This window comes from Schistocerca piceifrons, chromosome 5 (assembly GCF_021461385.2).
Source record: "Schistocerca piceifrons isolate TAMUIC-IGC-003096 chromosome 5, iqSchPice1.1, whole genome shotgun sequence".
NCBI classification, from domain to species: Eukaryota; Metazoa; Arthropoda; class Insecta; order Orthoptera; family Acrididae; genus Schistocerca; species Schistocerca piceifrons.
Window position 1 is genome coordinate 418,527,668 of NC_060142.1, and position 23,011 is coordinate 418,550,678.

Below are 23,011 nucleotides of genomic sequence, written 5' to 3' on the forward strand. Positions count from 1 at the left end.
CTGCCTAAGTCGGCTGTTGGTGATGTGTTCGTGGCGTGGAAACGTGAAGGAACAACCACAGCTAAAACAAAACCAAGGTAGATCTTATGCAGTAACCGACAGGTACCGTCGAGCACTGCAGATGATGATTGTAAAGAATCGCTTGAAATTAGCGGAAAGAATCACTGAGTTCAAAAGTGCTATGAACAGTCCAGTTAGCACAGCGACTATGCGTAAAGCGTTAAAAATGGATTACAGTTATCTAGCTGTTCCTCATAAGCCACGCAGAATGTCGAGATGTTTGATTTGGTTTTATTAATCACCCTATAGCGTGTGACAATCAGACAGAAGCATTTTAATTTGGCGGGTATGTGTAGTGCCAACAGCGAGCTACGGAGGAGGTGTATTAGCAGACAGGGGTGTTCGTCAGGGTTAGTGTATAAGCATAACAGAGACAAATGTGAATTCATTCTAGCTTCGGGATAGGTAGCAAATTGGGGAATCCACTAACATCACATACCGTAAGCGAAATACATGTCTTTTCCATAAGAAACAACCTGACAATTGTAATTTCTTCGCCTTCATCGAGGTAACAGACTTTCAGTTGAACGCTGCCATTTTGAGTGGACAACGATCAATGATGATACCGAGAGACGTATGCCGATCCACCGCAGTAGCCCATGGAACAACCGCGTCCTCAAAACCTCGCATGGGAAGAAGCTTGCATTTACTTTCATTAAGTTTTGCATCTGAACTCCGACGAAAATCATCGATTACAGCCTTCAGTCGAGGTATCTCAGCAGGATTACGAAGTAAAACCATCACGTCATCCGCGTGTGGGCGAACAGCTATAGTCCCGCCGGAAAGCGTCCAACCTGTCAGATGGGCTGCTAGCATCCGAAGTAGGGGCTCCAGAGGCAACACAAACAAAGTCATTGACAGCGGGCTTCCTTGAGGCACTCCCCTAGGGATATTTATTGGGGGCGTCAGTTGGAAATAACAACCACCGAAGCCGCAATACACGTAAACAGATTTGACAGCACTCGCCTTGTGTCAACAGTGAAACCAACTGCCTCCAGAATCCGAAGCAGAAAGTCGTGATTAACACGATAAAATGCCTTATCGAAGTCCAGAAAAGCAAGGGTACAAGGGACGGACGTTACAGCAGGAACCGAAACCAAGTCACGACACTCGACTGTAGGGTTATAATGGTACGACCAGGTACGTAGCTTTGATGTTAACAATCGTCTCCAGAAGAGCCTACATCCTACTATTAACTGCCCTAGCCACAGTCTTATAATCAAAGTTTAACAAAGTAAGTGGGCGAAAGCTGTCAGGGGTAGCCGGTCCGGCGCGTTTCGTGATTAAAACAATTTTTCCCCCCTTTGAGCGAGGTCAGCGCTACTCTATCGTGTAACACTTCATTAAAAAGGGAGGTAAACGTAGCACCCAACAACGGCCAAAAGCGCACATCAAATTCCTTGGCAAGTGCATCTAGACTCGGGGATTTTTGAGAAGGCGATCCCACAATAAGTTTGTAAACTTCCTCAGGCTGAAAGACAGCTAAGAGCGTTTCATTATGTTCGGGTGTAATTGTCGTATCCAAGATGCTGACAATTGGGTCGTAAAAAGTTTCAGTGACTCATCGATGTCTTAGATGTCTACATAGTACTGATGTAAGATACTCACTGTATCAGCTTGCGCCATTACGATACGTTCATCATTTGTCGTGAGAGAATGAGTACAAGCGCGTCAGTGACGGGTCTGATGCCGAAGCAAATGATATAAGGAAGTCGGTTCTTCGAACACCAATGAACGCGGCTTCGATCGGATTTTCAGACCCTCCGTTTGTATTCTCTTCAAGGTTAACGATTTTGCCTTTACACGCCTAACATCCGCAATTCGCAGAGGGGCGTGATCTGAAGCAACACAAAGTTCACGCAGGATGGAATAGTAACATTCATATGTTCGCAGGAAGTCTCACGCTTTGGAAGCACGGAAAAGTATCAAAGTTTTCCTGAGCCTCGGTTTTGCCAGCTGTGTCCTTCAGTCAAGGGTGGAAGAGTATTTCCCAGTTCACAGTTCCCAGTCCCCAGTACGCACCTACACGACTCGCATCACGTCATCGAGAGAGGGGTCAGCTAGGTGAGCGACGTTTAACGTACACAGAGAGCGAAACAATTTGACTGGTTGCTGTTCAAGATTGAGAGTTGTGGCCACAGCACAGCGATCCGTAAAGGAAGCTGGGATGACTTCAACATTAAGAATACTATCGCTCAGGTGGTCTGATATGTAAAACCTACCTAACCTGCTACTAGAAGTCGCAGTAAAATGTGTAAATTTGACTAACGTCGGGTATATACATATCCAGACTTGTTTCAGGAGTAAGGAGCGGACCAATCGTGTAATTCACGAGAGAAGTTAAAATTTGGAGATTGATCTGCAGGACGCAATACACAGTTAAAATCACGACCCAGCAGAATACTCGAAGAACTTTTACGAAACAGATAAACAATATCCTCTTTATAAGAACGCGAACGATCCACTGCGCGACCATTGCCAGAAGGGGCACATAAAAGAACCAAGGTAAAATTAAAAAGTTGACAATCTATGCCTCTACCAGAATCCAACATTTCCACCTCAGCAATAAGAATGCCTTCGCGAAAGAATAACGTGGTCCCCGTAGAATATTCAGGTTGCTACATTAAAGATCATACGAAAACCAGGTAAGGAGAAATTACTAAATAACACCTCCTGTAAGAAGAGTATATCCGCACACGAATCGTAAATGAACTGACGCAGCGAAGCCAATTTCAAATCTGATTCCACACGATTAACATTTAAGGAAAGGAACGTGTAGGCTTGGGTCACTGACCATAGCTATGGAGGGATGTACGGAACGTATCGAGCAGATTTAGGTAGACAGCTGAGCGTCAAGGTCCATTCCGGAGTACACAGATGAATTAGACATCGGGGGACCAGAACCCCCATCATCACAAGCTTTTTTACATGCCACCGCACGGTCAGGTTGTATACGCTGTTTCTGCCGTCTACGTGGCATGGCGGCCTCTGCAGACGGAGGTGTGGGAAGGGCTATAGTCACAGCCTCCTGCCCATCAGGACAAGGGTCATGTACTGCAGGTCCATTCACTAAGGTGGAAGCGTTCTGTGGAACTACCAATACAATAGGTCGCTAATTTCATTCTCCTCAGGAGTTGTTGTAGGCGGAAAATTCGGGAAACCGTCAGCTTGTAGAGACGAAGGAGCAGAAGGACAATGCCTTGTCTCAGACTGTAACGGAGGACACAAAGAAGAAGGGGGGGGGGGGGGGGCTGCTCCCTCTCCACGTACAGGCAGCTCAAGAGGAGCCACTTCACGAGCAGGAGGGATGCTGGATATACCGTCTTCGCCACTCACCGTACCACGGATCGGAGTTATCGTAACATCGAGAGGAGCAGGTGACACAATCGATGTGGAGGAGGTTGGGGCAGAAGGCACAGCCAAATCCTCATTCTCACCATCTTGATTGCGACATCGCTTGTTTGTCAGCGTTACGGGTACTATCCTGGGGGCAGTAGGATTCTGAACCTGTCGCGGAGATAAAGGCGGAAAATCAGTTACACGATTATCAGAACTGACTTTTTGTTCTTTGTGGTCTGAAGCAGAAGTAGGTCCGACGTCGGGAGTGGAAGGAACAAGATCAGCAACCGTCAATTTGCGACGATGCATTAATGACGGCTTTAATACAAAACCTCTCCGCGGGCAATAAGACCGAACGTGTCCGCTTTCATTACGTGGGAAGCAGGTTCCCTCTTGACCAGTATACATGACACGAACGCGATAACCACATATTAGTAAATGTGATGGAATATTGAGTTTGACATGCATTTCCACGGAATGAATTCCACTGTAACACTGTAATTTGTGTTGAGTAGACCACATACTAACGGAATTATTGTGATGCTTGAACGGGACTCGAGAACCATATCGCGACAGTAAACGCGAAGGGGTTCCATAAATTTCACGTAAAACACGTACTCGTCTGCGTCAAAATAAGCAGTGTGCACCTGATCAGAGTTCACATGAACTATATCGACAAGCCAATCGTGGATTTCTAGAGACCCAGTTTGCACATGTCACGTTCTTTTATCGAAAATGAAGCTCACAGTACCTCTTCGTGGAGTACACGTGGAAACCATGGTAGCCATAACGGAGCGGCCGACGCCTCTGTAAGTAGACGAACACAGACAGACAGTAAAGTGGAGCGGAGGCGCTACGACTCACTCGGCAGACAGAACAACACTAACGAGGAAAACTTCACACAAGCGACGCTGAGGCAAGTGAAATAAACAAGAACCTTCCCGCTCGCAGCTCAAAGCGGAACTGCCGCTAGACCACGAGCTTCGGACAGTTGGTGTGATGAATGGCAGCTAGCTCCAGATGCTGGAAAACGTAAATTAATGCGGATGGCCAGGTAGGACATACTTGTAATATACTGTTACGGTATTACTAGTGTTTTGCTTGACACAGTCAAGTCGTTTAAATATCTGGATATCTGGACGTAACGTTTCAAAGAGATATGAAACGGAACGAGCATGTGAAAACTGTAGTAGAGAAGGCAAATGGTCGGTTTCTGTTTATTAAGAGAATTGTAAGAAAGAGTAGTTCACCTGTGAAGGAGACCTTAAATTGGACGCTGGTGCTTCCTGTTCTTGAGTACTGCTCGAGTGTTTGGAAATTGCACTAGGTCCGACTGAAGGAAGACATTGCAACAACTGTGATGAGGGCTGCTAGATTTTTTACCGGTGGCTTCGAACAACACGTTAGTCCTATGGAGATGTTTCGGGAACTTTAATGGGAATACCTGCAGAGAAGGCGACGTTCTTTTCGAGAAACACTATTGAGAAAATTTAGAGAACCGGCATTGGAAGCTGACTGCCAAACGATTCAACTGCTGTGCATCTTCATATTTTCGAAGCGAAAATACTGATCCATAAAAATTCGGGCGTGCAGCCGCATAAATTTGACTTCATCTTCTAATATTTCAGCTGAATACCGTCCAGCCATCTTCAGAGTGAGCCGAGGTGACAGACGCTCCAGCGCTTCCTCCGTCCTTTTAAAGCCGTGGACCGCACCACTGGCGCCTTGTGTATCTGCGGCCACAGATATATATCTGCATTACATGTTAAGAAGGTAACGCATAGCTTAATAATCTGTGTATTTACGTTTTAGTAATATTTTCCATTACCTGGCAACAAGAGAAAGACACCGTGAACTGAAGGTACAATGCTACTGGAGGTTTTTAGAATCGATAGCCATCTGCTGCTTTCAGCTGCAAGGAAAGCAACGGCGAACGGCGAACTAGAATTGATATTTTACCAGAAAAGGCTCTTCATAATCCAGCTACTAGTCAATCTTCAGTAAATGTTCAGATCTTCTTCAACCTGATACCGAAATGATACGTCTGTGTGCCCAGCAGACGAAAGTAGTTAGGCGACAAAGACTCTACGCAGTTGTTTCTAATCTCATAGGGCAGAACATGACTCCTTTGATTTTATCAACACGTGTTCGAGTACCATTTGCCTGCAAAAGCCGTGTCATTCAACGAGTCTGATCGTCTACAATGAGTTGTCACGTGGCATGGCTCCGTTATAGTTGGCCGTGCATTTGCTGTGGCAGCAACCCCCTGAGCAAGCTTCATCACGCGAAACGAACTGCTGGATATGTTCGAAACCGTTAAACGCTCAATTCTAAGTACTGCGAAACTCTTAGATCATGCAGATATGTTCTTGAACGACGTTGGAAACAATCGGTGAGACAAGGCACTTACCATAGACGGGAAGAAAGCATCCCCAACAGACCATGACTACGAACGAATGAAAGACTGTGAAGTACCCTCCCGGCATTTTTGAATGAGGAGCTGCTCTCGGCATTGCAGTCTGTCTACTGCGAGCATTTACTCTCTCCACACTCCTCCCAACGCCAAGTTAATTTTTTGAGAGTTTCTAAGCAGATACCTCTCCAACCAGTCCGTTTTCTGGCAACAGTCTTCCAGTCTTCGTTTCCCACTTGTTCGTTAGGTATTACATGTCCCATAAAACACTAAACGATTCTTTTATTGAAATAATACGGAACAATTTAGTTGGCAGGATTTGTGTACAATAATAGGTAGCAGAATTTCTTAAATTAATCTCCTTCGTTATCACTAGTCCTGATGTTAAGCTTGTTCCAGTCCTCATTTTTGCTAAATCTGATTGCTTTCGTCTTTCTTCGATTTACTCTCAGTCCACATTCTGCACCCATTAGACTGCCCATTCCATTCAACAGTTCTGCAGTTCTTCTTCACTTTCACTAATGGTAGCACCATTATTTTTTTCTAGTCCTACTCGTAGAATTTCACTCAGTGTTTCAGGCAACCAATTTTGAAATAGAAATTCGTTCATGGAGTAGAAGGAGTTGTCCAGGAGAAGTGATCTGTTAGATTTAAAACTCGAACCTGCTTTGCTACCTGCCAGACCTTTATGTTATTGGGCAAGTGATCAAAAATGTTTGTTGCTGCATGTTGAACTACTTTCTGAGCCACTGAGGGCTTCAATTAGGAACAATAAAGGTCATATTTTCCTACAGTATTATAGGTATGGATATCACTTTTCTTCTCAAACTGTGATGGATGTTCTAATTGGTGAGTTATCCCAGAAAATTATTCCGTAAAACATTATTTGGTGGAAATATGCAAAATATATCAAGAGGTTGATTCGTTTATTTCTAGCTATTATACGAAGAGAAAAAGTAACTGAACCTAATAGTTTGAGCTCACTAATAAGCTTCTTCCAGTTCAAATTTTCATTGGTATGTACACCCAGGGATTTGGAGGATTCTATCCTGTTTACTGACTCCTGCACATGTGCTACATCAGTTATTGGTATGACACGATTTGTTGATCAGAACTAAAAATAGTGTTTCTTTTTTTAACATGGAGATTCCATTTTCAGAGAACGGCTCTATAATTCTTCGTAAAACATAATCAACAATTTTCTTTTTGGATCCTCTTTTTTTCGTGTCTTTCGTATCATAACCATATCAATAATACACAGCCGAGCTCCAAATGCTATTGACGATAAGTCTCCTTAACTCTGCATTAGTATAATAAAGCTTGGGATGATGTCACGTTAGAACACTGCGAACCGAGCCCGATTGGCGGATTTTTGTACTCAGCGAGGAATTTAGTTTACGAGTAGCCAGGGATGAGAATCCCATCCCTGTACAGAAGTATATTCTCGCAACCAACAAGTAAAAAGACTACCTCTCTAGTATCAGTTCGGTGAAAAACCTTTTGTTGAAGTAGAGTGTTCATCACAAGGGCTATAAAAATCCGCTCCTCCAGTGAGGAGATTCAGCAACCAGTAATCCTTCTGATTCCAATTTCGCTCTGCACGACATTTTTCCGCTCAGGAAACACTCGATTCCATACAGCTGCCATGTCGATAGACATATTGCAAGCCAGTGGTACTATCGCCCATAGCATCTCCTCACATAACATTCAAATAATACGCGTAAACCTTTGTCGCGTCGTACGGAATGCACTGCTGTCAGGAGATATACGTGATCTTTGTACGGCGATTCAAGCCACATACGTAGTCATCGAAGGTGGTCAAATACCTGAATACCGACAAAGGAAGGAAAGGTAATAATTTCCAGTATTTAACAAAAGGGTGTATACGCTTCTATCGTCTTTTTCTAAGAATGCGCATTAGAGCAAGCAGAGTCGGTCTTATCAAGCTCCTGCTGGAAAGCTCTAACTTAAAAATTTTTTGGCGTATTGTGAATTTGAACCAACTGTTTGACATCGAAAATAAATAGAACAAATGTCAAACCTGATTCTTGTTAATTATCAGATTGACGGCTTCAGTGAATCCACCATTATCAGACTTTTTCTTAAAAATCTTCGTGGTCAGCTACCAAAATAACGGTAAAAAATAAATGGTAGCATTACAAACATGTCAAAAATCTAAATGAGCAAATGAAATAAAAACTCAACCAACAGTCACTAAGCAATACCTTTGACCTTACAAGCAGCAAGAGCCTATTAGATCGTAATATCTCGCTCAAATGGTTCAAATGGCTCTGAGCACTATGGGGCTTAACTGCTGAGGTCATCAGTCGCCTAGAACTTAGAACTACTCAAACGTAACTAACCTAAAGACATCACACACAGCCATGCCCGAGGCAGGATTCGAGCCTGCGACCGTAGCGGTCGCGCGGTTCCAGACAGTAGCGCCTAGAACCGCTCGCCCACTCAGGCCGGCTGTCTCGCTCATTATATGCGTCATGCTGTTGGTAAGATTCCTTCATTCTTCCAAGCGTAGATCGTTTTTTAGTACTACCAGGTCATATATATCGTTATTTTGCTCTGCTCCGTAGCCAAAATGCCGTTTCCACGCTATTGTTGAAGTTCTGTATGGAGACCTTGCCGGTTACGGTGTACACCACCTTGTAACCACATTGTAGTCCAGTGTACCGTGTTACATCTCACTTGCGCACGATCTGCCATGGTGTACGGGTTGTGATCCTGTTGATGGCTATCAGATTGTCTGATAGGAAGGCTCTTTCCAAACTATTCGAGTGGGCTCTTTATTTTGAGACGTGTGAAGACTGCTTCTTCTGTCTGTTTTATTGTTGTGTTTACCGTTAAACTAGTTATGATAGTAATCATTCTTAGACTACCACCCAAAAAGTCAACATTTCTATTTGCACCTTCCTTATCTATGTAAATGTTACAGGAAATACCACTCAAATTTTGTCAGTCCCTTCAAATTTTCGAACGGTACTCAATTCATGACGCTTTGTGGTACTGACTGCTTCCTCGTACGGATATGTCGTTCAATTTCCTCAAGTTGTGCCAGTGGGCTTGCTAAAAAATAAAGTCTCTGCATACTTTGTTAACATTCTGCATCTTTATTCTTAATGTCTACGTATTTATTTTTCAACATAGTCAGTCTGGTGACAAACACGTTCCTCTTAACCAGAGACCAGGTTGTTGATATCGCCAGTGTAGAATTTTTGACTTCGTTGACGCAGCCACAAGCTCACCTCTCCTTGCACCGCGTCATAACTATCAAAGGGAAGACCTTGAAGGTGAACTTTAAGTTTTGGCAACAGATGAAAATCGGCTGGAGGATGATCGATGAAAGTGAACCCAAGGCGTCGGATTGTTACAGGCGTCGCAGCGCTCGTGTGTGGTCTGGCATTGTGATGCTGAAGAAGCTGTCATTCTTCTATGGATTTCGATTGGAAGCGTGTTTCCTGCGGTTAGAAACTCGATCACTGTACGCTGTTTCCCACGCAGTGACCTAATTACGTCACACACTGCCATCTTACACGCTACAATTCAGAGCCTTCTAGGTGCAGAGGGTTGTAGCCTGCGTCAGTAAAGCGGGAAAGTCGACCAAGTAATATGCATGACGATTAGTATCTTAACCGATAGTCAGAACAGAATAAAAAATTCCGGGGTATTACTTTGCATGACGCTTCTTAAGTTCCACCTTTTTAATAGCTCTATGCTCGCCACATTTTCTAGGGTAATTATAACCACCTCTCCCTTGCCAGACCATGAAATCATTCCAGCAATCCACACATCCTGCACCTGCAGCATACACAGATCGTCTCAATTACTGTAAAAGTATCCAATACATCGTTCCTGCAGAGCTCTTCAGCTGCAAACTCCGAAATCCTGTCTTTCAGTTATTTATTACGTACGCATCCTAAATCAGTGTCCTTCTTAAATTTTTTACAATCTTCCATCCGTGATCAAATACATTACCAACGAAATAATGGCAGGAGATCTGATGATGGCCATCCCGCAGACAGGCAATGACTCGAATAAGCAGTTTTTATTTAAGGCATAATTATTCTCTAGTCTTCTGCAGCAGACTAAGCATAAGTGACAAATATGTAAACACAATTAAGTTTCATTTAAGATGAATGGCAGAAAATACTCAACTTGTCTTCTTAGCGTAATGGGTGACTAATCTGACAAAGATGAGATGAGGAACAGTTTCACATAAAATTTGCAGTAAGTGATGAGACTGTACCTATATCCGACATCTCTAGCCAAACGTTTGATCATTTAGTACGTCCAGAAGTACTTCCCGTTTCTCTTTTTGGTCGTATTCGTTCCAGGCGTCCGCTACAGCAACAAATCTGCCATAGCTTATTCTAGCCATTAGTGTATTTTCTGGTCACGAAAGCATCGTGAACGGCTGACAGATGATGCGGGGAAACTCCCCACTGCGCCCTGGCCATCCGTAACTCTGGCGTACCGTTTTGTTGAGCGGCAAACTCATAGTAGGCGAGTTAGGAAAAAAAAACAGCACTGATTGTTTATTCAGCGCTGGCTGAATGTTCGCCATTCCATTAACAGGTCTGTCTTAAAATATTGGACAGTTATGCAAATGAAGCGTTTCCTAACGCCAGGGTCCCGCGGACGTAAACAGCGCCGGCGAGTCACCCGGTCGTCGTGTCGGTTTCTCGCACTTTGCCACGAGCGGCCGTGATGGACGGCGTCGGTAAACTAGTCGGGCGGCTGACAGCCGCACCTTTTTTGAGGCTCCACCGGCTGTGTAGCGGGCCGCTCCACCTGCCGTATACGACGGGCGCGGGAGCGGCGCGAAAGCGTTGCTAGTGTCTAGCCAGAGACCACCGCAAGTGCAAACACCATGTGTGCTGCACTAGCGGAAAGAGAAAAGAACACCACCTCCAAAAACATGACGTAGTATTATCACACCTAACGAGGAAACACGCAAGTGCCGTAACCCGATTTCCCAGAAACTTCGCTCTGTGGAAGAGGCTTCAAAATAAGGGAGCACGAGTCTCGTCTTACCGATAGCTACTCGTCTGTTTCTAAGTAAACGACAGTCTAAGTTTTCGAAGCGATTATATGCATTTCACCCAATAAGCGCATGAATCGAAGCGGTGGCACAGTGGCCAGCGTCGCGGTACTACACCGCTCCCCCCCCCCCCCCCCCCTCTTTCCCATGTTCGAAACCCGCCTATTATTTTTGTTTTTAGTTTTTTTACCGAAGTTCACAGAAAATTAGCACTCGAATGTTTTCCAATATATACTGAAATAAGGTTGTCCTTGTGTTCGCTTGTCCCATAGATCACGAATACGACATTTCGTAATGATGCGGAACGTGTCACTGTAATATAAGTTTTCCTTACACAAAATAATTATCTTTTTTGTGCAGTTACTGCTTCATATCTAAGAATTTATCTATTGAGTAGAAGGAGTTTCCATTCAGAAATTATTTTAATTTGCTTTTAAATGTTGGTTGGCTATCTGTCAGACTTTTAATTCCATTTGGCAAATGACAAAAGAATTTTGTGCCAGCGTAATTCATCCCTTTCTGTGCCAAAGTGAGATTTAATCCAGAGTAGTGAAGATGATATTTTCTTCTAGTGTTGTAGCTATGCACTTTGCTGTTATTTTTGAATTGGGATAGGTTATTAACGACAAATTTCGTAAGTGAATACATGTATTGCGAAGGTACTGTGAATACCCCGAGTTCCTTAAATAAAGGTCGGCAAGGTGATCTTGGGTAGGCTCTGATTACACTCTTTTGTACAATGAATACTTTCTCTCTGAATGAAAATAGGCATAGTAGGCTAATTTACTGATATGTTTATCAGCAAAATTTTCAATAACCCTAATAGTATAAGTAGCTGAACCTAACCGTTTTAACAGGTCGTCAATGTGTTTCTTCCAGTTCAGTTTCTCATCAATGCACACATCCATAAATTTCGAGTATTCTGCCTTAGCAACAGACTACTCTTCACAGTCCATATTTATCAGTGGTGTTATGCCATTTACTGTACAGCACTGTATAAACTGTGTTTTCTCAAAATTGTATGTCTGGTGAATCAGTTTGAAAAAATAAATGAATGACAAAACTACTTGAACTTTTTAGGTGAAATTCCTGTTGTGTATCTTTATTCCTAATCACCTGCATGCAATAGTTTTTTCTAAAGTGATCCGTTACGCGTGATCTGCTGCGAAATTGTTGCGAACGCACGAAATCTTCAGCAGCGTTAACGACGTTTCTTCCCGAGTGAGATTCATACGAAGAAGTGTCACTGTGGCGAGCCTACCTCCTCGCGTTGCTGGTGGGGTTTGGAATTTGTGTTTCAAATGTTTCTACAATCGGTATCAACCAGGAAACGCAGTAAACCTTCCTGAAGAATAAACATAAGAAAAAAATATGAGTATTAGTATAAGAATTATTCTAAGAAAGAAACATAAGAATGTCCGAAGTTAAAAAGACTTTAAGCCCTGAAAATACCGTGCAGACGTACGCCGAGGGGACAAAAGCCGTGGTATACCTCCTAACACCGCGAAAGTGTTACTAGTGCAGGATTCAATGCCCGAATTAACCCCACGGTTATGTCCCAAAAAAGTTAGAAGGGAACCATGTCGGATGATATGGGTGGCCAAACCATTAGTTCGAATTGTCCAGAATGTTCTCACATGGCGCACTGTCATCCACAATAATTCCATCGTCATCTCTGAACACGAAGTCCATATTAGCTGTAAATGTTCTCCATGTGTCCGAACATAACCATTTCCGGTTTGATGTAAACACAGCCACACTGTTATGGAATCACCACCACCAGGTTGCACAGTGTCTTGTTGACAACTTGCGTCCATGGCTTCGTGGGGTCTGCACCACACTGGAGCCCCACCATCAGCTCTTACGAACTGAAACCGAAATTCATCTGACCACGCCCCATTTTTTAAGTCGTCTAGGGTCCAACGGATACGGTCGCAGCCGGCCGAAGTGGCCGTGCGGTTAAAGGCGCTGCAGTCTGGAACCGCAAGACCGCTACGGTCGCAGGTTCGAATCCTGCCTAGGGCATGGATGTTTGTGATGTCCTTAGGTTAGTTAGGTTTAACTAGTTCTAAGTTCTAGGGGACTAATGACCTCAGCAGTTGAGTCCCATAGTGCTCAGAGCCATTTTGATACGGTCGCGAGCCCATTAGTGGCTTAGCAGACGATGTAGTGGTGTTAGCAAACGCATTCGCGTCGGTCGTCCGTTACAGTAACCCATTAGCGCCAAATTTTGCGGCACTTTCCTTTCCTTTTACCGGAACTCTTCGGCTGACGTTGCTAATCACACTTATTCACACTCTGAGCAGTGACTTGGGTTGAACCTGGAACCTAGTAACTCTTGGCTAGTAACCGAAGACGCTCCGTCTATGCCACGAAGACCGTAGATTACCAACAGCTGCCCTATGGTCTTACTTGGAGATACACCGGGTACCATTTTCGTTTCTGGTGCCTCCCTATTAACAACGAAACAGTAAGTTCCGTTTGTCAGGAAGTTTCCAATCAAATTGCGAATCCGTTGAGATGTTCCACGTGCGTGTAACTGTTTCCTAGGCGATCGTATGGCATTGTGTGGACGACTTTCTGGAGGTTAAGAAACACGGCATCAGCATGAGCTTCACTGTCAACAGCGTTTGGTATCTCGTGAGAAAAACTGAGCAACCTTGTTATCACACATCTTACGGAAATCACGTTGAGTTGTTCAGTATAGGATAGTCATCGTAAACGAACATAGTATGTGTTCGATAATTCCACAAGAAATCTGCGTCAGTGAGGCAGGTGGTAAAAGCTACGATAACCAATGGCCGTACAACTGCGGTGTTTATTGAGAAAACACTGGATGGTGCAGCATAAACCCGTAACATAGTCGATAACACTCTAACGTGTCATTCAGCGTATGATGATCTCTATGAACAGCAGAGAAACATAACTAGAAGTCATTAAGCGAGTTACAAAGTGTGTTGTTCAAAAAGGGGTCAAATGGCTCTCAGCACTATGGGACTTAACTTCTAAGGTCATCAGTCCCCTAGACCTTAGAACTACTTAAACCCAACTAACCTAAAGACAGCACACACATCCATGCCCGAGGCAGGATTCGAACCTGCGACCGTAGCGGCCGCGCTGTTCCGGACTGTGGCGCTTAGAACCGCTCGGCCACTCCAGCCGGCCAAAGTGTGTTGTCCTTAGCATCTTGTCCCCTGTGATAATTATCACACACAATGTAAGGTACGCACAATATGTGAGTAAAAAAAAATGGTTAATACGTGAGGGGGAATTTAAAGAGACTTAAGCACTTAACTGGTGAAACTATTTTCGGAACTTAATATACAATATTAAATTAATACAGTAAAGATTTTCGATATTTTACCGCTCTTAATTTACCTGTTGCTGAAATGTTCGAACTGTGCTTCTGTAAAGACGTAGAGCAGGGCAGTCTCCTTTGTCAGAAGAACTTTTGAATATAGGCAGGTAACTATAGTCTCATATCACAAACGTTTTATAGTTTCCGCTCTCTCTTTAATGTGTCAGGCGTACAAGGTGGACCGTCCTGACCAGCGCAGCGTCAGCAGCGGTTAATTGCAATCCTGAGCAGCAGGACAGATGTAGAAGCATTGACGCGTGGGCGCAAAACGGTTAGTCTGTATTGACAAGTGTAGTCCACTTCGTGGTGCAGTACGACCGTGCCGGAAACATCAGGTCGTAAGATATGTGACATGTTTGTGGGAAGACTGATTGACACTGATAAAAACAACCAGCACACTGATGTGTGAACATGTTATTGTACCACATGTAAAAATATCTGGACTTACATCCGTTACACCTGATACATTTGAGAAGTTATTACAGAAAGTTCTTACTCATCAATAATTCTCGAAGTTGTTAAATGTCAAATCTATTGCAATAGTCTCAATCGAGGTACCTCATGGCACTCAGAGTGTGTTTGCATTCATTTATCTGTTTCCCAGATTTAACGCTAAGACAGTGGTGGAGCACATAGTCAACATGGCGAAACTTGTAGATACGTCGTCACGGCTCTAAAACCCTGAGTCATCCTGGTACTTTATTTTCTGAAGGTTTATGGGTGGTAGTTAATAAACAATCTCTCTAAAATGATTTTTCTTTTGTGGGTTGTACCCCTTCCATCTCCACCACCGCCCCCCCCCCCCTCTCTTACTGCAAGTCCACGCTTGCACACGGTACCTTGACGAGATTTCCTCAAGAGAGGCAGTGTCCAAGACCTCGTCTCCTTAGCTATCGGGTTGATTAAACGGAGCGCTACGGTTGCAACCCTTCAGTACGTCCCGCTATTATTGCAGCGCGCCGAGAGGCAATTTCCCCGAATGAACGCGAGAACGATGTCAGGCGGCACCCTCAAAACCGGCAGGCGGCTTGTTAAAATGTTAATTTGGCGAAACGGCGCGATCTGGTCCCGATGCGGCTGCGTCGGCGGCGTCGGCAGCGCCCGCTGCGGCGCGCCTTGCTGCTTGTTTTTTAACGAGCACAAATTGGCTCCATTACTGGAAACGGCCGGGCCGTGTGAGGCGCAGCGCGGCGCTGCGTTATTGTTCGCAGCTGAGGGGGACCCCCGCGGCGCGGTCACCTTTGTCCGACACATTCCCCGACGCTCCAACAAATTCCCGCTGTCAGTGGCGAGCGTTGATTTATGGCGGCCGTGCCCCCGGGGCTAAACTCTTCTGCTGCCCCACCTGCGCCTGCGCCCGAGCCGGCGACCCCGCCCCCTGCCGCCCGCACACGACACCCGCCATTCTCCCATCACTCGAAGCGCTTTTGTCACCTTGTCAACGGCGCGACTGCCACCTGCAACTCTGCGTTTACCACGCGACCGGCTTCTGACCCTTGTTAGAAACTGCAAGCGGTCAACCTCCCACCTCATACATTCTCACCTGTTGCGACACGAGGAAGCTTCTCATGCTCTCCACACATATCAGAGGTGCTGTCGGAAGGAAGTGCTGACGGTGATGTTACTGGGGTCATCAGTCACCTGACTGGTTTCATACTACTTGCCACGAATTCCTCACCCCTGTAAAACTAATAATATCAGAGTGGCACTTGCACCCAACGTCTTCAATTTTTCCTTTCGTGTATTCTGATACGTCGTGGTATGGGAAAACTTAACCAAAACGTAAGGTAAACAGAGCTCAAAGGCTGCAGGGAGTGAAAGCGCAGACCCAAATGAGGTTCCATTTTAAAGGAGGTTTAATTTTATTAAACATTAAAAAAACACTTGTTCACTGGTACCAATATAATATACAGGGTGTTACAAAAAGGTACGGCCAAACTTTCAGGAAACATTCCTCACACACAAATAAAGAAAAGATGTTATGTGGACATGTGTCCGGAAACGCTTAATTTCCATGTTAGAGCTCATTTTAGTTTCGTCAGTATGTACTGTACTTCCTCGATTCACCGCCAGTTGGCCCAATTGAAGGAAGGTAATGTTGACTTCGGTGCTTGTGTTGACTTGCGACTCATGGCTCTACAGTACCAGCATCAAGCACATCAGTACGTAGCATCAACAGGTTAGTGTTCATCACGAACGTGGTTTTGCAGTCAGTGCAATGTTTACAAATGCGGAGTTGGCAGATGCCCATTTGATGTATGGATTAGCACGGGGCAATAGCCGTGGCGCGGTACGTTTGTATCGAGACAGATTTCCAGAACGAAGGTGTCCCGACAGGAAGACGTTCGAAGCAATTGATCGGCGTCTTAGGGAGAACGGAACGTTCCTGCCTATGACTCGCGACTGGGGAAGACCTAGAACGACGAAGACACCTGCAATGGACGAGGCAATTCTTCGTGCAGCTGACGATAACCCCAATGTCAGCGTCAGAGAAGTTGCTCCCGTACAAGGTAACGTTGACCACGTCACTGTATGGAGAGGGCTACGGGAGAACCAGTTGTTTCCGTACCATGTACAGCGTGTGCAGGCACTATCAGCAGTTGATTGGCCTCCACGGGTACACTTCTGCGAATGGTTCATCCAACAATGTGTCAATCCTCATTTCAGTGCAAATATTCTCTTTACGTATGAGGCTTCATTCCAACGTGATCAAATTGTAAACTTTCACAATCAACATGTGTGGGCTGACGAGAATCCGCACGCAATTGTGCAATCACGTCATCAACACAGATTTTCTGTGAACGTTTGAGCAGGCATTGTTGGTGATGTCTTGATTGGGCCCCATGTTCTTCTACCTACGCTCAATGGAGCACTTTATCATGATTTCATACGGGATACTCTACCTGTGCTGCTAGAACATGTGACTTTACAAGTACAACACAACATGTGGTTCATGCACGATGGAGCTCCTGCACATTTCAGTGGAAGTGTTCGTACGCTTCTCAACAACACATTCGGTGACCGATGGATTGGTAGAGGCGGACCAATTCCATGGCCTCCACGCTCTCCTGACCTCAACCCTCTTGACTTACATTTATGGGGGCATTTGAAAGCTCTTGTCTACGCAACCCCGGTACCAAATGTAGAGACTCTTCGTGATCGTATTGTGGACGGCTATGATACAATACGCCATTCTCCAGGGATGCATCAGCACATCAGGGATTCCATGCGACGGAGGGTGGATGCATGTATCCTCGCTAACGGCGGACATTTTGAACATTTCCTGTAACAAAGTGTTTGAAGTCACGCTGGTACGTTCTGTTGCTGTGTGTTTCCATTCCATGATTAATGTGATTTGAAGAGAAGTAATAAAATGAGCTCTAATATGGAAAGTAGTGTTTCCGGACACAGGTCCACATAACATATTTTCTTTCTTTGTGTGTGAGGAATGTTTCCTGAAAGTTTGGCCGTACCTTTTTGTAACACCCTGTATATATATATCACAAAACGCAATAAAAAAATTTTAAACTCTATGCCTGAAGAGCCGCTGAACATTCACAACTGTGATGTCAGAATGACAACCTTAAGATTCAACATACGGAGATAATCATGGTCTGAAGGACCCAACACTTTTGATTAATTATTGAACAATACAATGCCGGCCGGAGTGGCCGAGCGGTTCTAGGCGCTACAGTCTGGAGCCGCGCGACCGCTACGGTCGCAGGTTCGAATCCTGCCTCGGGCATGGATGTGTGTGATGTCCTTAAGTTAGTTAGGTTTAAGTAGTTCATATTTCTAGGGGACTGATGACCACAGCAGTTAAGTCCCATAGTGCTCAGAGCCATTTGACCAATCCAATAAGTTACCGAAAGGAATGATTTTAATCATTCGGCCAAAAGAGCCAATCAAATATAACCACAAATGCTGTTTTGATAATGCTACAAGAATGCAAAACCAACATTTAATTTACTTCGTCCGAAGGAGCAGTGAAGACCAAAAGACAAATTCATGTACCAATTTTTTTTAATGAAACAAGCTAACAATATAAAATTATTAACCAAAAAGGGGTAGTGACGTCGCCACTCGGCCTGAAGGGCCTGAATATCAGTGGTAGTAAATATTTGAGAATGGTTGAAGTTAGTGACTTAGCACTTAAAACCAGCCCGTGCTCCTCACCACTAGGTAAAATTACAATCAGCTGTGCTAGGACTGCCTGCTTTAGCAATATGGCACAGGCCAGCAGAACAACTAGAAACTTCACCAACGTGGCCAATCGTACACATAGGGGATGACAGCAACTCTCTATAATACATAAAATAAAAATTGCTTGAACATTGAAACACACGGTTCAAAATATAACGTCTATCTAGGCAGGAACTGTTAATGACGCCCACTGGCCTTCGTAAATCATCGACTTAGTAAATGTGACGGCCAGTACTAAATAATAATACCACTCAACAAATTGTAAAATACAAGTTCGTTATTGCACTTGGGTCAGAATAAAATTTCAACCACAGATAATATGTTAGGTGCAGTTATTAAGGCACAGAGAGTTAACACTCTTTTCTAGTGATAGTTACACTTGACAATGTAACAGCAGATCACAGAATCGGGATTTCGGGCACCCCTGAGCCTACTAAAATTGCGAAACACCATGGCACACGACCGTAGAGTAAAACACACCCGACGACACGGGCAGAAATTGAGTGAGACACATCAAGTCAAGAAATTCTCACCGTTAGTCCAGAAGGCAGACAAGCATTCGACGACAGGTTGCAACCAGCACCAACTCGAGTTATGTCAATCGCCCCAGTTCCGCCATAGGAACGCGGACATGCCACGTCGACAGTTGCCACGCCGAGCTTCCTTATCACACAGCCCGTCCAGAACGACTGCCGCCGTCCAGAGTACACACGCTCGTAGCAATCACGTGCGTTCACAGGGAGTTATACCACCTTTCCCGCAACATTGCGCTGCCACACAACCGGAAACTAAACTCCCCGTCTCACTCCGGCAGCAGCACTCGATACTCTCGTCGTCAGCAGGTCTCTCCCCAGAACGCAGCGCCCTCCGAAATCTAAAAGCAAACGGACCAATCGCGGCTGAGCAAAGCCAAGGCTCCGGAAGACGACACACCACACCTAGGCAAAGATGAAGATGATACGGTTCATATTCCTTATCTCTGCCTGCTCCTACATGCACAATTAAATTTATTTCTTGATGTCTTAACACATGTTCTATGTATGGATTGTCTCCATGTTGGTACGGAGGGCCATCAGTAAGGATTGCAACAAATTTTTTTCTGGGGCGATTCGTGACACCAATACACATTATTCCTCACTGTTTTTACTACAAGAACCTGTTTTTAAACATAATCTGCTGTCAGTGCGAATGCCTTACGCCACCTTACTGGGAGGACCTGTAGCCCGCAAGGTTCCACTCTAATCGTCGACGTCGAGACAACGCCTTGCTGCATCAATAGTCTCCGAATCATCCACGAACTGCTTCCCGCGGAGGGCATCCTTCATTGCGCCAAAAAGATGGAAGTCGGAAGGTACGAGATCTGCCGTGTAGGATGGATGAGGAAGAAGTGTTCTTTGCTCATCTCAGATGCGAAGACATGTGTGCGGCTTTTCGTTGTCATGGGGAAGGAGAATCTCGTTTACATATTTGTGGCGACGCACACACTGAAGTCGTTTCATGAGGGTGTGTGCGGGCGACCGACACGCGGGAGATCGGACATGTTTGCGCCACCTCGTTGCGGCGATGACAGACGCCTCGCACAAAAACTCACCGCGCTTTTGTTCACTGCCAGGTCACCGTAGACATTCTGCAAGCTCCTCTGAATATCTCTGGTTTTCCGCCAAGGAAACTGAATGACAGCTCTCTGCTTGGAATTCACCTCTGTTGTAGGCGGAATTTTAAACCCTGAGCAGTGCTGCGACCTATCAGAACTTTATGAAACTACAGGTGCTGTAGTTGGAATATTCCACCATGTGCTACAACAAATTCTGCATTTTTCAACCGAAATTTGCCAAGAAAAGAAGTGTTGAATTACATACCTTAACGCCCCTCATAGTTTAAACATCGATACAATAGTGTTTGAAAAATCGTAACATGGCCAAAGGATAAAATTTCGAGCCGAGCGGGGTAGCTGTGCCGTCTGAGGGGGCCTTGCCACGGTTCGCACGGCTACCCCCGTCGGAGGTTCGAGTCCTCCCTCGGGCATGGGTGTGTGCGTTGTCCTTAGCGTAAGTTAGTTTAAGTTGGTTTAAGTAGGGTGTAAGCCTAGGGACCGATGACCTTAGCAGTTAGGTCCAACTAAAAAAATAATAGACCTTATGCATGCAAATAAACTGACTCCGTAGTGTCACTCTCAGTAATTATTGTGGCACTTAAAGGTATCTTCCTCTGGACATATTTCGTAACAACGTGAGTGCAGTGACAAAAAAAGGAAAACGTGATGTGATGTGACTTTGTTGGCTAGGAGACGCCGAGGGGCAGCTCCAGCCACCTAATTATAAAGGCTTTCCCTGTATTGCGGCCGGCCGGAGTGGCCGAGCGGTTCTAGGCGCTTCAGTCTGGAACCGCACGACCGATACGGTCGCAGGTTCGAATCCTGCCTCGGGCATGGATGTGTGTGACGTGCTTAGGTTAGTTAGGTTTAAGTAGTTCTAAGTTCTAGGGGACTGATGACCTCAGCAGTTAAGTCCCATAGTGCTCAGAGCCATTTGAACCTGTATTGCGCCCACCTTCCTTCGTGAAGTGTGAGAGTCGAGTGCTTAAGTGTATCTGGGAAGAGGAGGTGGTTGTAGCTCTTGCGCGTAGTGTGGACTAATGTTTGTCCTGGATGCTGATGATAAGAGAAGGAAGAGGGTGAAACCCAAAACATGTAGCGTACTCCTCTCGAAAGCTCCAAGTGGGCCGCCGAACTTAACGTCCCCATCCAACGGACAAGTCACCATCAACAGTGTCAATACCCACATTTCATGAGAACTAAAGGGGAATCAGAGTTTGAATCCAAGATGTTGCCGCAAACATTGATGATAATGGAATCTGAGAGAGCTCCGTTACATCCCTCCCATTTATATAGAGAGGAAGACCATTGTTGTATCTGTTGCTTTTTTGCCTTAAGGCTCTCGGAAGCAATGGCTTTGTTTACATGAAGAGTGTTTTCCTGAATGATTTCCGCATCCTGATTTCTCATTTAATGTGTTGTGCATGACTGAGTGAATGCCAGTTTAGTGTGAGTAGCCAGTAACTAGCGCTCTGTCTGCTGCTGCTGTTCTGTCCGCCGACCTAGTTTTGCCAGCAGTTGCAGGGGAATTAGAAACGCAGAGTGGTCTAGTTGGGCCATCAGAACTGGTACAGTAGCACAAAAAGAGTTAGGTTGGCAGGTAACGAAGTCCGCATCTTTAGTGGCCTCCCCGCTCCAGAGGTAATAGAAGCGGTTAGGCCCAGGTGAAAAGAAGAGCACTGATCCGCCGGGGTTAGGTGAATATGGGCAGACGTGTGGATATCCCACCGATGGTGGAAATTGAAATATTGAAGGTGCTAATTTTAAGTCATTTTGTTGCAGTTTCTTTTGGTAGTCAGGGATAATCATGTTAGTCAGTGTGGGAATAATTTAGTCTGAAGTTTTAATATAATCCTTCAGTTTTTGGTAAGAATACTCTTTGAATGAATGAGCTGGTTTCCACGTGGGAAGTACGAGAAATTTTTAAAGTAAAATTTCAATCATTTTATCACAGTTTCTTTTAGTAATCGAGTGTAATCTATTTAGGTGGTGTGGGTATAAATTAGTGTGCAGTGTTATCATTCTGGAGTTTTGGTAAGAATACTTTGTGTGTGAATGAGCTGGGCCTCACGTGTGAGGGGGAACAAAAGAGACAATTTCCCAGACCGATATGGTAGTGGATTCATTCTAAAGACATATAGCAAATTTATTAAACGGAATTGTGAGAGCTCTGGGTTTGAATTTTAATGTCGTTCGCGAATATGTGGAACTTGAAAGTGGGTGTCTTGGTACAGAAACACATGAACGTGGTAAATTATTATTAGTGGGTGAATGGTTATTTAGAAAGTGAGTTGCAAACAGAAAGTTGATGACGTTAGTCAGTGTAAAACTCTGCAGTCTACTGTAATGTGAAACTCTGCAGTATACTGTAAGTTTCGTGTGCAACAAAATTAAACTAGTCGCCAACCAATTTAATTAAAATTGGGAAAATTTAATACAAGAACTGAATTAATCACTCAATTGCTAAGCATAACTATCGAGTAAGTAATAATAACAAGGCCCAAGTGACTGAGCATATGAGAGCAGTTTAAGTACAAACGTTAAATGAAATAATTCACAGCAAGCAGGACCTTAAGCCTCAACAAAAAGAATAAGATAATGAGACAAATGTTTACAAATATAAGGCCTGTTTTGCGCTCCGCCGGCAGTTGTGGCCGAGCGGTTCTAGACGCTTCAGTCCGGAGCCGCGCTGCTGTTACTGTCGCAGGTTCGAATCCTGTCTTGGTCATGGATGTGTGTGATATCCTTAGGTTACTTAGGTTTAAGTAGTTCTAAGTCTAGGGGACTGATGACCTCAGATGTTAAGTCCCATAGTACTTAGAGCAGTTTGAACTCTTTTTTTTCTTTGGGCTTCAGAAATGCCAGGTGGATGAATTAAAAATAATCTTACAAAAGGGGAGGGGATTGTCTGATAAACAGCACCTCAATTTAACATAGTTTTTAAAATAAAACATCATATTAAAAATTCACAAAGTAATTCTTAACTATAAT

General features: G+C 44.6%; 1 protein-coding gene across 1 annotated transcript in view; it reads left to right on the forward strand.

Annotated features, from left to right (window-relative positions):
- The window catches only part of LOC124799045 (forkhead box protein B2-like), a 588,988-nt gene that overhangs the window by 474,213 nt on the left and 91,764 nt on the right, over positions 1–23,011 (forward strand). The window lies entirely within an intron of this gene.